Below are 10,425 nucleotides of genomic sequence, written 5' to 3' on the forward strand. Positions count from 1 at the left end.
GAACCCTCTCATGCCAAGTTGCAGCTGCGAAGAAACTGGGCTCACATTTTCATCCCTAACTGGATGGCCTGGGGAACCTGAGCTGCTGGTTCGGCTTTGCCCCAGACCAGAAGATGGCCAGACTCTCGAAATTCCTTCCCTGCTCCAAGGAAACAGAAGGAGCCAATGACCCAAATGGGTCAGGAAGAAACAGAACCAGACTGTGCTGGAACCAGTCCAGAATCTGCACGCACACCCCTCTTTCTGCTTCCAAGCTGTGGGAAAGGTTATGCCAGGACTGGGAAGGGGGGTCTTTGGCCTGCCCTAATTTTATTGTATTTCTGTTTGGGGTTTTTTTAAAAAAAAATCATAAATAAACTTTTTTTTCTAATAATTGCCAATATTTTTTTCTGATAAGGTGACTGCGGCCAGCCTTTCCTCTCGCCTTCTCTTAGGCTGAGGATTGAAGGCAGCTCTGTAGAATCATAGAATCGGAAGGGATCACCAGGGTCATCTAGTCCAACCCCCTGCACAACGTAGGAAATTCACAACTTACCTCCACCACACAGACCCAGTGACCCCTACTCCATGCCCAGAAGATGGCCAAGGTGCCCTCCCTCTCATCATCTGCCTGAGGTCATAGAATCAGCATTGCTGACAGATGGCCATCTAGCCTCTGCTTAAAAACCTCCAGGGAAGGAGCGCTTACCACTTCCAGAGGAAGCCTGTTCCACTGAGGAACCGCTCTAACTGTAGTCAGTCACCTTCCTAGGGAGAATAAATGCAACCTGATTTGGTGTGATGAGATTGCTGCTCCTGTCAGTTATTGAACCCTGGAAGCACTATAGTGTCTTAGCAGTGTGGAGGCTTCCCTCCCCCCACACCCCACACACACGGCCAGTAACACACATTTCCACATTGTGCAGAGAAAGTCCACACCACACAGCCTTTCTTTGCAACTCATGTCAATCTCCCTTTCCTGCCACAGAGCCCTTGGGGGAACAGCTGTGTGATGATTGGGTTTCTGTAAGATCAGAAGGTCTCTGGGTGTCGGTAATAGCTTCCCTCTGTTGAGAACGCAAGAGCAACTGAAGACTTCTTTCACAGTCAGCTTGTCTGTGCTCATCCACATGTAGAGAAACCTCCCAGGGAAAGGCGATGAGTGAAGCTTGGGGGAAAGCGTTGATCCACCTCTAATGGTGTCAAGGGCCTTCATGGTTATCCGGAAGCTCTGCTTCGGAGGCTCATTTAGTGCATTTCTTACTCCCCGCTCGCATCACAACACTCCATCCCCCGGTCTACAATGCCCGCATCATCCCATCAATCGGGAGGAGGGGGCGGCAACATCCCCCCTCGACCCTCACTGAGTGTTGGGAACAGCGAGGCAGTTTCTCTGCTCATGCATTAGTAAAGAAGTCATTAGTGCTCCTAATGGATCCCTGCAAAGTCTGGGCAGATCGGGTCGAAGAGAGGGGAAAAGCAAAGCCCCCCACTCTCCTTTTCCAGCACTACCGTTGCCCTCCCAGCACACACTCTCCTCGCTCCTGGGCTTTGACCCTACGGTTGCATCATGTCTTGATATTAAGTGGATTACACCCATTACTCGATCGCTGTTCCTTGAAGAGGAAGAAGAAGGGAAAGCAGCAGCAGGAAGAAAACGGTCTAGCTCGTGCATTAGAGCAGACCTGTACAATTTGTTGCTTCAGCCCCCTCACGTCAGGAGTTTGACACACCTCTCATTTTGCTGTTTGTCTAGGAGGTCCACTCAAGCAAGTGGGACTAGTGGACAGTGGGGACAGTGGAGCCTGTAAAAATAAGTTTACAAGTGGATCTGATTTTTGCAGACTGGGACCTGAGTCTGAAAAGGCTGCAAACTATTACAGGCATGTTGACAAAGTGACCAAGCTTATCTTTGAGTCCTCTCCCACATTTATATTCCTTGTTCCTCAAGGCAGCCTACAAATCATGATTAAAAACATCATAGTTTAAAACCAAGCAAATAGAACCCTGAATAACACCCCCAAGATACCTGCAGTTTCATCTTCGTGGCTTCTGTGCAGGCACACATGGGGGGGGACTGCGCATGCGCAGGCCAGCCACGGAGATTAAAAAGCTTATAGAAGAGTTTGCTCCCTAGGAGCGCCCCCCCCTCCCCGTCAACGACCAAGTGTCAACGGCCGTTCCCTGTCCAACTGCCATTTGACGGGGGGGGGGGCACTCTTCCCTCAGTTCTCTTTCTGCCGCCGCGGAGAGAACAAAGCTTTCTAGTCATTCCCTTTAGTATCTGAGGTAAAATAGAGTTACTACATTACCTTATTAAACTGAGGGAAGAAGACTTAATAAAGAAGAGTATAAACAAAGAAAATGGCGCTGTTTAAAAAATGCAGCTCATGCGGCACAAAAATGGCCTCAAGTGACGAACATCAAGACTGCCTTCTATGTCTTGGAGAAGGCCATATAGTAGCATCATGTAGACCATGCTCCCTACTAACTGATAAGTGCCGCCGAGACCGCGCAAAGAAATTGAAAGCAGCATTATATGAAAAAGCCTTCCAGCCCGATACCGGGAAAACTGCTAGCAACCAGCCGATTAAGAGAGCTAAAGAGGTTGCAAAAAACCCTGAAAGAGCCTCATCCGAACCTCCGGCGAAGAAACATAAACAAAAGACAAAACATTTATCAAAGAACTCAGACGCGGTAAGAGGAGGCTCTATTCGTTCGGCACCGGTAGGGCCGGCAAAAAACACTATAATGGACGAAGGTTTAGGAGACAACTCAAGATCACCTTCCCCATTGGCACGCTCACCGAGGCGTCGGGAGCCATCCAGAAAAAACTCTAAGTCCCCGAGGGACAGATCCATTTCACCACAGAATGGCTCCCCTAAACAACGGGGACGTAGCCCACATAAGAGCCTGCAGACTGCGGCAGCTACTGCATTAAGGCTCCCTCCTACCCCATCACCTTCGAGGGTGGAGATGATCGATTCATCCTCGACTGACGAGGAATTAGAAGCACCCGACATAATAACAGCCGACTCAGAAGACCTACCTGAAGTGGGAACTCAGAGATGGGATCCCCAAACCCAATTCCAAAGCTGGAATCCATGGGGGTTCTGCCCCCCACCATGGTACGCACCTTTTCCATACGGGGGCTATCCATACGTCGGTAATTACGGTCGCCATGACGACGACGACCTCCGACGTCATGCCGGAGACGACGCTTATCGACGTCGTAATGGAGGCGAGGGCTACCGACGTCAGAGCGTCGGCGACGTTTGTCTGAGGCTGGGAAACGCACTACAACGATCGGCATCGAGAGTAAGAGGCCCAACAAAGCAGCGGCACCGAGAGTCGCAGCCCATGCCCGAATTGGGACGGGAAGTCCCTATACCATCGACGTCGACGGCAGCCGACGTCGGAGAAACGCAGGCGTCAACCACACGGCCCAGGCAAGCCATGGAAGACACAGACTCCTATGATGACAACGATTATGCATCAGAACTGGGGTCAGAGGACATGTACCTTAATGCTCCTACAGATACAGGGGAGGACTCTGTCTCAATATCCCCTGCAGATGACATAAAATTATTTTCGGAGCTTCTCCTCCGTATGATAAAAGCGTTGGGATTACTGACCTTACAATCAGGTCCAAAACCATCGGACCCCATTATGGGGGTACTGTTCAAATCTGAATCAGGCCCAGCTAGACTGCCACTGATTCAGGGAATAAAACAGACAGCTATGGCCACGTGGGTAAAACCAGCTTCAGCAATAGCATCCATTAAAAAAATAGAAAATTTATATGGAGTGGAGGAGGAGGAAGGTCAATTTTTATATAAACATCCTCCACCAAATTCAATTATTACAGATGTTTTAGCAGCTAGGTACAAATCTGGATTACACTCAACTCCCCTAGATAAAGAAGGACGTAAACTGGATAGCCTGGGACGGAAGTTTTATTCCTCAGCCACCCTGGGTATTAGAATAGCTAACTTTAGCGCGCTGTCTGGCCGATACCAAATGTCCTTATGGGATAGAGTATCAGAAATAATGGAGGATTTACCTGAAGAGAAAAGGGCCCTATTGATCTCTATACAAATAGAGGGAAAGAAATTGGGAAAAACCCAAATTGCTGCTGCAAGACACATGGCAGATTGTTCAGGTAGAGCAATTGCCTCAAGTGTAGTACTTAGACGCCACTCTTGGTTAAGGGCATCTTCTTTAACACCTGATGTCAGAGCTAGAGTCGAAGACATGCCGTTCGACACAAAAGCACTATTCTGTGAAAACACTGATGAAGTTCTGCACAACCTCCGAAAACAAAAGGCTACTGCCAAATCTTTGGGGGTTACCCAACACACTGGCCCATCATATAGGCCTCGACCTTACAGTAGGCAATTTCAATCCTACTATAATAGCAGGTTTAATAGAAACCAGCCCTGGGGATACCAAAGACAACAACAAATCCAACCACACTACCAATCCAACCCTCAGCAGGGTAAAAGATATAACCCTAGAGGGAAGGGCAGAAAGGGGGGATACCCCCCCGCAGAGCAAACTAATAAGAAAGGTTCAGCATGACTAACTGACAATTCTTCAGTTTATGATTGTTCTACAGTTCAAATGTTTGGTAACCGTCTTTCAAAATTTTACAGTAAATGGTTACAGATTTCAAAAGACTCATGGGTGTTAAATATAATACAGCAAGGGTACTTCATTGAATTTTCCTCTCTTCCTGAAAATATGTCTCAACCCAGTGTAACAGGGAAACCACAACAGGAGTTGTTAGAGGAGGTCGACTCCCTCTTAAGAAAGGGAGCAATTCGAACCCTCACACACACAGAGAATCAGATGGGATTCTATTCACGATATTTCTTAATCAACAAGAAAGGAGGAGGGAAGAGACCCATCTTAGACTTGAGGTCCCTGAATAAATTTGTAAAAATACGTAGGTTTAGAATGTTGTCCTTACAACAAATCTTACCCTTACTGTCACCAGATATGTGGTTTGCGGTTTTGGACTTGAAAGACGCATACTTCCACATTGCAATTCATGCAGCGTGTAGGAAATACTTGAGATTCTCATGCGGGGAAAATAATTACGAGTATGCAGTATTACCTTTTGGATTATCTCCAGCTCCTAGAGTGTTTACTAAAGTCATGGCGGAGGTGATAGGTTACCTAACACTACAAGGTTGCTGCATATTTCCATACCTGGATGACTGGTTAATGGTAGCTAGTTCACAAGAAGAACTATCTCGGTCAGTCAGAACCACAACTAGCACTCTAACTGAATTGGGGTTGATCATCAATTTCCAGAAATCGAGACTCAACCCAACACGAGTCACAGAATTCATAGGTGCAGTGCTAAATGCAGATCTACACGCTGCCTTCCTCCCTCTACCCAGGGTTAGATCTATACAAAAGCTGGTGAGATATTTCACACAACAGAGATTTCAGAAGGCGGTGACAATCCAGAAACTCTTAGGTCTGATGTCTTCGACCACGGCTGTGGTCCCTCATGCGAGGCTCCACATGAGACCACTTCAGAACTGGTTTGTACGAGCCTTTACAATGAATGTAGATCCTCAAGGGAAGAAATTATCCATCCCCAGAGTAGTTATTAAAGCACTCAGCTGGTGGTCAAAGGAGAACAACCTCCTTAAAGGTGTGGAATTTGGGGTCAGTTCCCACGATGTCCAGATGTTTACTGACGCATCACTAGGAGGTTGGGGTGCCCATATTGAGTCCCTTACAGCTAAAGGACGATGGAACCCAAGGGAGGCTAATCTGCATATTAACATATTAGAGATGAGAGCGATTAGATATGGCCTTTCTTCTTTTTCAGAATTCCTTACAAACAAGGCCGTTCTCATCGCAACCGACAACACAACGTCAAAATTTTATGTGAACAAACAAGGAGGCACAAACTCATTAGCTCTCTGCAGAGAAGCCACCCTCATATGGGAGTGGGCAATCAAACACAATGTATCCCTGTCAGCAATTCATATTGCGGGCCATTCCAATGGCATGGCAGATGCCCTAAGCAGGGACAAGTCCGAGGAACACGAATGGTCCATTCCAATGCAATTTTTGCACCCTATCTTCCACCAATGGGGTTGGCCAGAAATAGACCTCTTTGCATCAAGCGAAAACACAAGATGCAAGCTGTTCTGCTCGAGGGCAGCAACAGAGAAAGGGTCCCTAGGGGACGCTTTCCAAATGCCCTGGTCAGGGAGACTACTGTACGCTTTCCCTCCCATCCCCTTAATACACAGGGTACTAGGAAAAGCCCTTCAGGACAAATCACATATGATACTGATAACACCTTTTTGGCCAAAGAGGCCCTGGTTCGCCATCCTCTGGAAGGTGACAGGACAGAATTATATCAGATTTCCGAGCTCCCCACACCTCCTAACCAGAGGAGGAGTACTCCACCACAATCCAGCCTCCCTACACCTAGTGGCCTGGGAAATCAAAGGATAGATGGTTGGTCAGATAGGGTAGCTCAGATATTAATCTCAGCACGTAAGCCATCTACCAGAAAGGCATACGCTCACAAATGGTCGAGATTCTCCAACTGGGCGAGAGGACGAGGACTAGAACCGCAAAGTTGCACTTTGCAGGCAGTATTTGATTACCTTTTGTCCCTAAAGGACTCCGGCCTCTCGAATTCTTCGATCAAATGTCATTTGGCTGCGGTATCATCATGCCATGAAGGTGTAAATGGGGCCTCTTTATTTTCCAATAAACTATGTAAAAAGTTTTTAAAAGGATTGGAAAACTTATTCCCACAGGTGCAGATTCCCATTCATCAATGGAGTTTATCCTTGGTGTTATCGCACCTGACAACAAAACCTTTTGAACCCATGGTTTCTACTGACATACGCATAGTGTCTTACAAGACGGCTTTTTTAGTAGCCATCACATCAGCCAGGAGGGTCAGCGACCTTAGAGCCCTGAGAGTAGACCCACCTTTTACAAAGTTTTTTCCCAACAGAGTAGTCCTAAGACCTAGTTTGACTTACCTGCCTAAAGTGGTGTCCAAATTCCATCTTTTCCAAGATATTACCTTACCTGTATTTTTCCCTAACCCGGTTTCACCATCAGAGAAACAACTCCATTCACTAGACGTACGTAGAGCATTGCTTTTTTACTTAGAGAGGACCAGGACATTCAGGAAGGATAACAACCTTTTTATTTGTTTTAGTGGCCCAAACAAGGGTAAGGTGGTGTCTACACAAACACTATCACGGTGGGTAGTGTCGGCCATTAAATTGGCATACCAGACAGCAAAGGTAGATTGCCCACTGCAACTACACGCACATTCAACAAGGGCTCAAGCAGCATCAGCAGCCTTCGTGTCTTCAAGAGACGTCGTGGAGATCTGCAAAGCTGCGACGTGGTCCACACCGATGACCTTCATCCAACATTATGCGGTAGATGTGGATTCCAGAGCCGACGCAGCTGTGGGGAAAGCAGTATTGAATACATTATTTCGTTGAACATCACACACCCACCTCCAAAGTAAGTGAGCTTGCTATTCTCCCATGTGGGACTGCACAGAAGCCACGAAGATAAAAAACAAAGTTGCACTTACCTGTAACTGTTGTTCATCGAGTGGTCTTCTGTGCAGGCACACATCCCTCCCTCCTTCCCCGCTGTGGGATGCCACCGAAAAGAGGTATTCCCGCGGCGGCAGATGGAGAACTGAGGGAAGAGTGCCCCCCCCCCGTCAAATGGCAGTTGGACAGGGAACGGCCGTTGACACTTGGTCGTTGACGGGGAGGGGGGGGCGCTCCTAGGGAGCAAACTCTTCCATAAGCTTTTTAATCTCCGTGGCTGGCCTGCGCATGCGCAGTCCCCCCCCATGTGTGCCTGCACAGAAGACCACTCGATGAACAACAGTTACAGGTAAGTGCAACTTTGTTTTTATACCCCATTAAAAGCCCTGGCCAATAAAATGGCCCTGCAGCATCTCCTAAAAATTCCTAAGAAAGGCATCCCCTCACCTCCTCAAGGAGCCCATTCTACAAAGTGGGTGCTACAAAGGTGAAGGCAAGGGCCCTGACTGGTGCCTAGCAGTCTATGTTGAGCAGGATAATAGCCAGTAGGTGGCAACATGAGGGCCATAGTTGGCAAACGGAGATATTTGAGAGGAGATGGTTGTTTAGATATGTGGGTCCTAAGCCATGAAGGACCTTAAAGGTCATACCCAGCACCTTGAATCAGATTTGGGAACAAACTGACAGCCAGTGTAGCTGCTTTAAGATAGGTGAGAAGTGTTCTCGTCAGCAAGCTCCTGGCAGTAATCCAGGGGCCACAATCTAGATCAGCTGAAGGTTCAGGGGTATCTTCAAGGGCAGCCCAATGTAGAGTGCATTACAGTAGTCAAACTACAAGGGTACCAAAGCATGGATCAGCGTGGCCATATCAGTTGACTCTAAGGATAAGAATTGCCTAACCAGATGCAGCTGATAGAAGACATTCTTGGCCACTATGCCAACCTGCTTATTAAGCATTGAGGTTGGGTCCATAAGCACCCCCAAGTTCTTAACCTTCTCTGCAAATGCCCAACTGTACTCCATTCGGAACAAGTGGGACCAAACTCTCTAAAACATCAGCTTTTCTGACCAGCGTCACATCTGGATTTCATTTCAGCTTGTTCTGCCTTAGCCACCTGACCATGGCTTCAAAGCACCAGTTCAGACAGATGCATCTGGAGGCCTGGATAACATAAAGTAGGGTGGCCATCATCTGCACACTGATGATGCTCAACCCCAAAGCTCCCAACAATCATTCAGCAACTTCATATATAAAAGGGTTTCGGGAACAGGACCTTGTGGGTTCTACTCCACACCACAAATCCCACCCAGTTGGTTGGTTCTCGTAGGTTATCCGGGCTGTGTAACCATGGTCTTGGTATTTTCAACCCACCCAGTTGGTTCTGCTCTTCCGGTGGAAACTGTATTCAGTCAGACAGAAGAGACCAAAACCACTGAAGGGCTATTCACTTAACACCAACTCCATATCCCAACAGATGGATAAGAATGGAGTGGTCAACTGTACAAAAGGCCACAGACAGGTCTAACAACCTCAACAGGGACGACTGTCTCCATTCCACCTTTGAATGAAGAGCCTTCATCAGTGGAACTAAAACCATCTCAGTTCTGAATCCAGATTTAAATGGGTCAAGGACAGATGTGTCATCCAAGAACCCCCAAAGCTGCTGAACCCCCCACATGATTTCTCACGTTCCCCAGAAAAGGTAAATTAGAGGCTGGCCTATAATCGCCCACCTCATCCTCAGCCAGTGAAGGTTTTTTTCCAAGCAGAAGTCTAATGGCTTCCTTCAAAAGTCTAGGGAGGGGGCCCTCAGTCAGCAAGACATTAATGATTTTAACTAACGGCTCCAATACCTTTTTCCCGGCATTCTCCCAAGGTACTCCCTTCCCAGCTTGTATCAGGTTTTGCCTCCGGACTACAGCAGCGGCAGCCTCAACGCTCTGTCCAGGCGGGGATCTGCTCTTCCATCCCCACTGACTATATTAGGACAGCGGTGACGCTCAACTGACCAGCACTCACTTTGATGAAGAGTGAGAAACCAAATCTTTCCCAGAGGTGCAGAGCAATCTGAATGTAATTGGATTGTGGAAGCAACGTGATCCAGTTAATGCTTGGCTTTTTTTCTTTTGTCAGCCTGGCTTTTTTGTTTTTGTTTTCTGAGACTGCAGGAGGAGATGCCAGCAAGGCTGTGCGAAGTACTCTACATGGAGGGAGAAGTCCTCCTTCACAGGATAGGTAATTGTCCAGAAAATAAGATGAGGGTGCCTTTTTTTCTGTCTTTGGGTATCTGCGTAGACTGCTGCCTGCGCTGTTGCTCTTCAGCTGCTGAGTTGAGGCCTACAAGAAGGCTGGGCCCCAACCCAGGCTGGCAGCAGTGACGTCACCACTATTTATTTTATTATAGTTTTTTTTTAAGACAAAATCAGAGTAACCAGAACCAAACCCTTGCCTCTGAGGAAGGTGTAGAAAGGGAAATTTCAGTAGGCACAGCTTTTCTTACCTCTCCATAACAAGTTTGCATTTACCCAGAATTCCCTCTACAGGAGTCAAGCTTCCCTTTCACCTGGTTGCCAAAAGCCTGTCTGGTGACGCAGACTAAGAGCAAGACCCTGGTGCTGAAATTAGGGTTGCCAACCTCCAGGTGGTAGCTGGAGATCTCCTGCTATGACAATTGATCTCCAGGCGACAGAGATCAGTTCCCCTGGAGAAAATCACCACTTTGGCAATTGGACTCTATGGCATTGAAGTCCCTCCCCTCTCCAAACCCTGCCCTCTCTGGCTCCATCCAAAAAATCTCCAACCTGGAGCTGGCAACCCTAGCTGAAATGGTCGAGGGCTCTTGGTCTACTCTGCCGTCACATTCTGTTTTCTTATCCAAAC

The sequence above is a fragment of the Euleptes europaea genome, chromosome 13, assembly GCF_029931775.1.
Source record: "Euleptes europaea isolate rEulEur1 chromosome 13, rEulEur1.hap1, whole genome shotgun sequence".
NCBI classification, from domain to species: Eukaryota; Metazoa; Chordata; class Lepidosauria; order Squamata; family Sphaerodactylidae; genus Euleptes; species Euleptes europaea.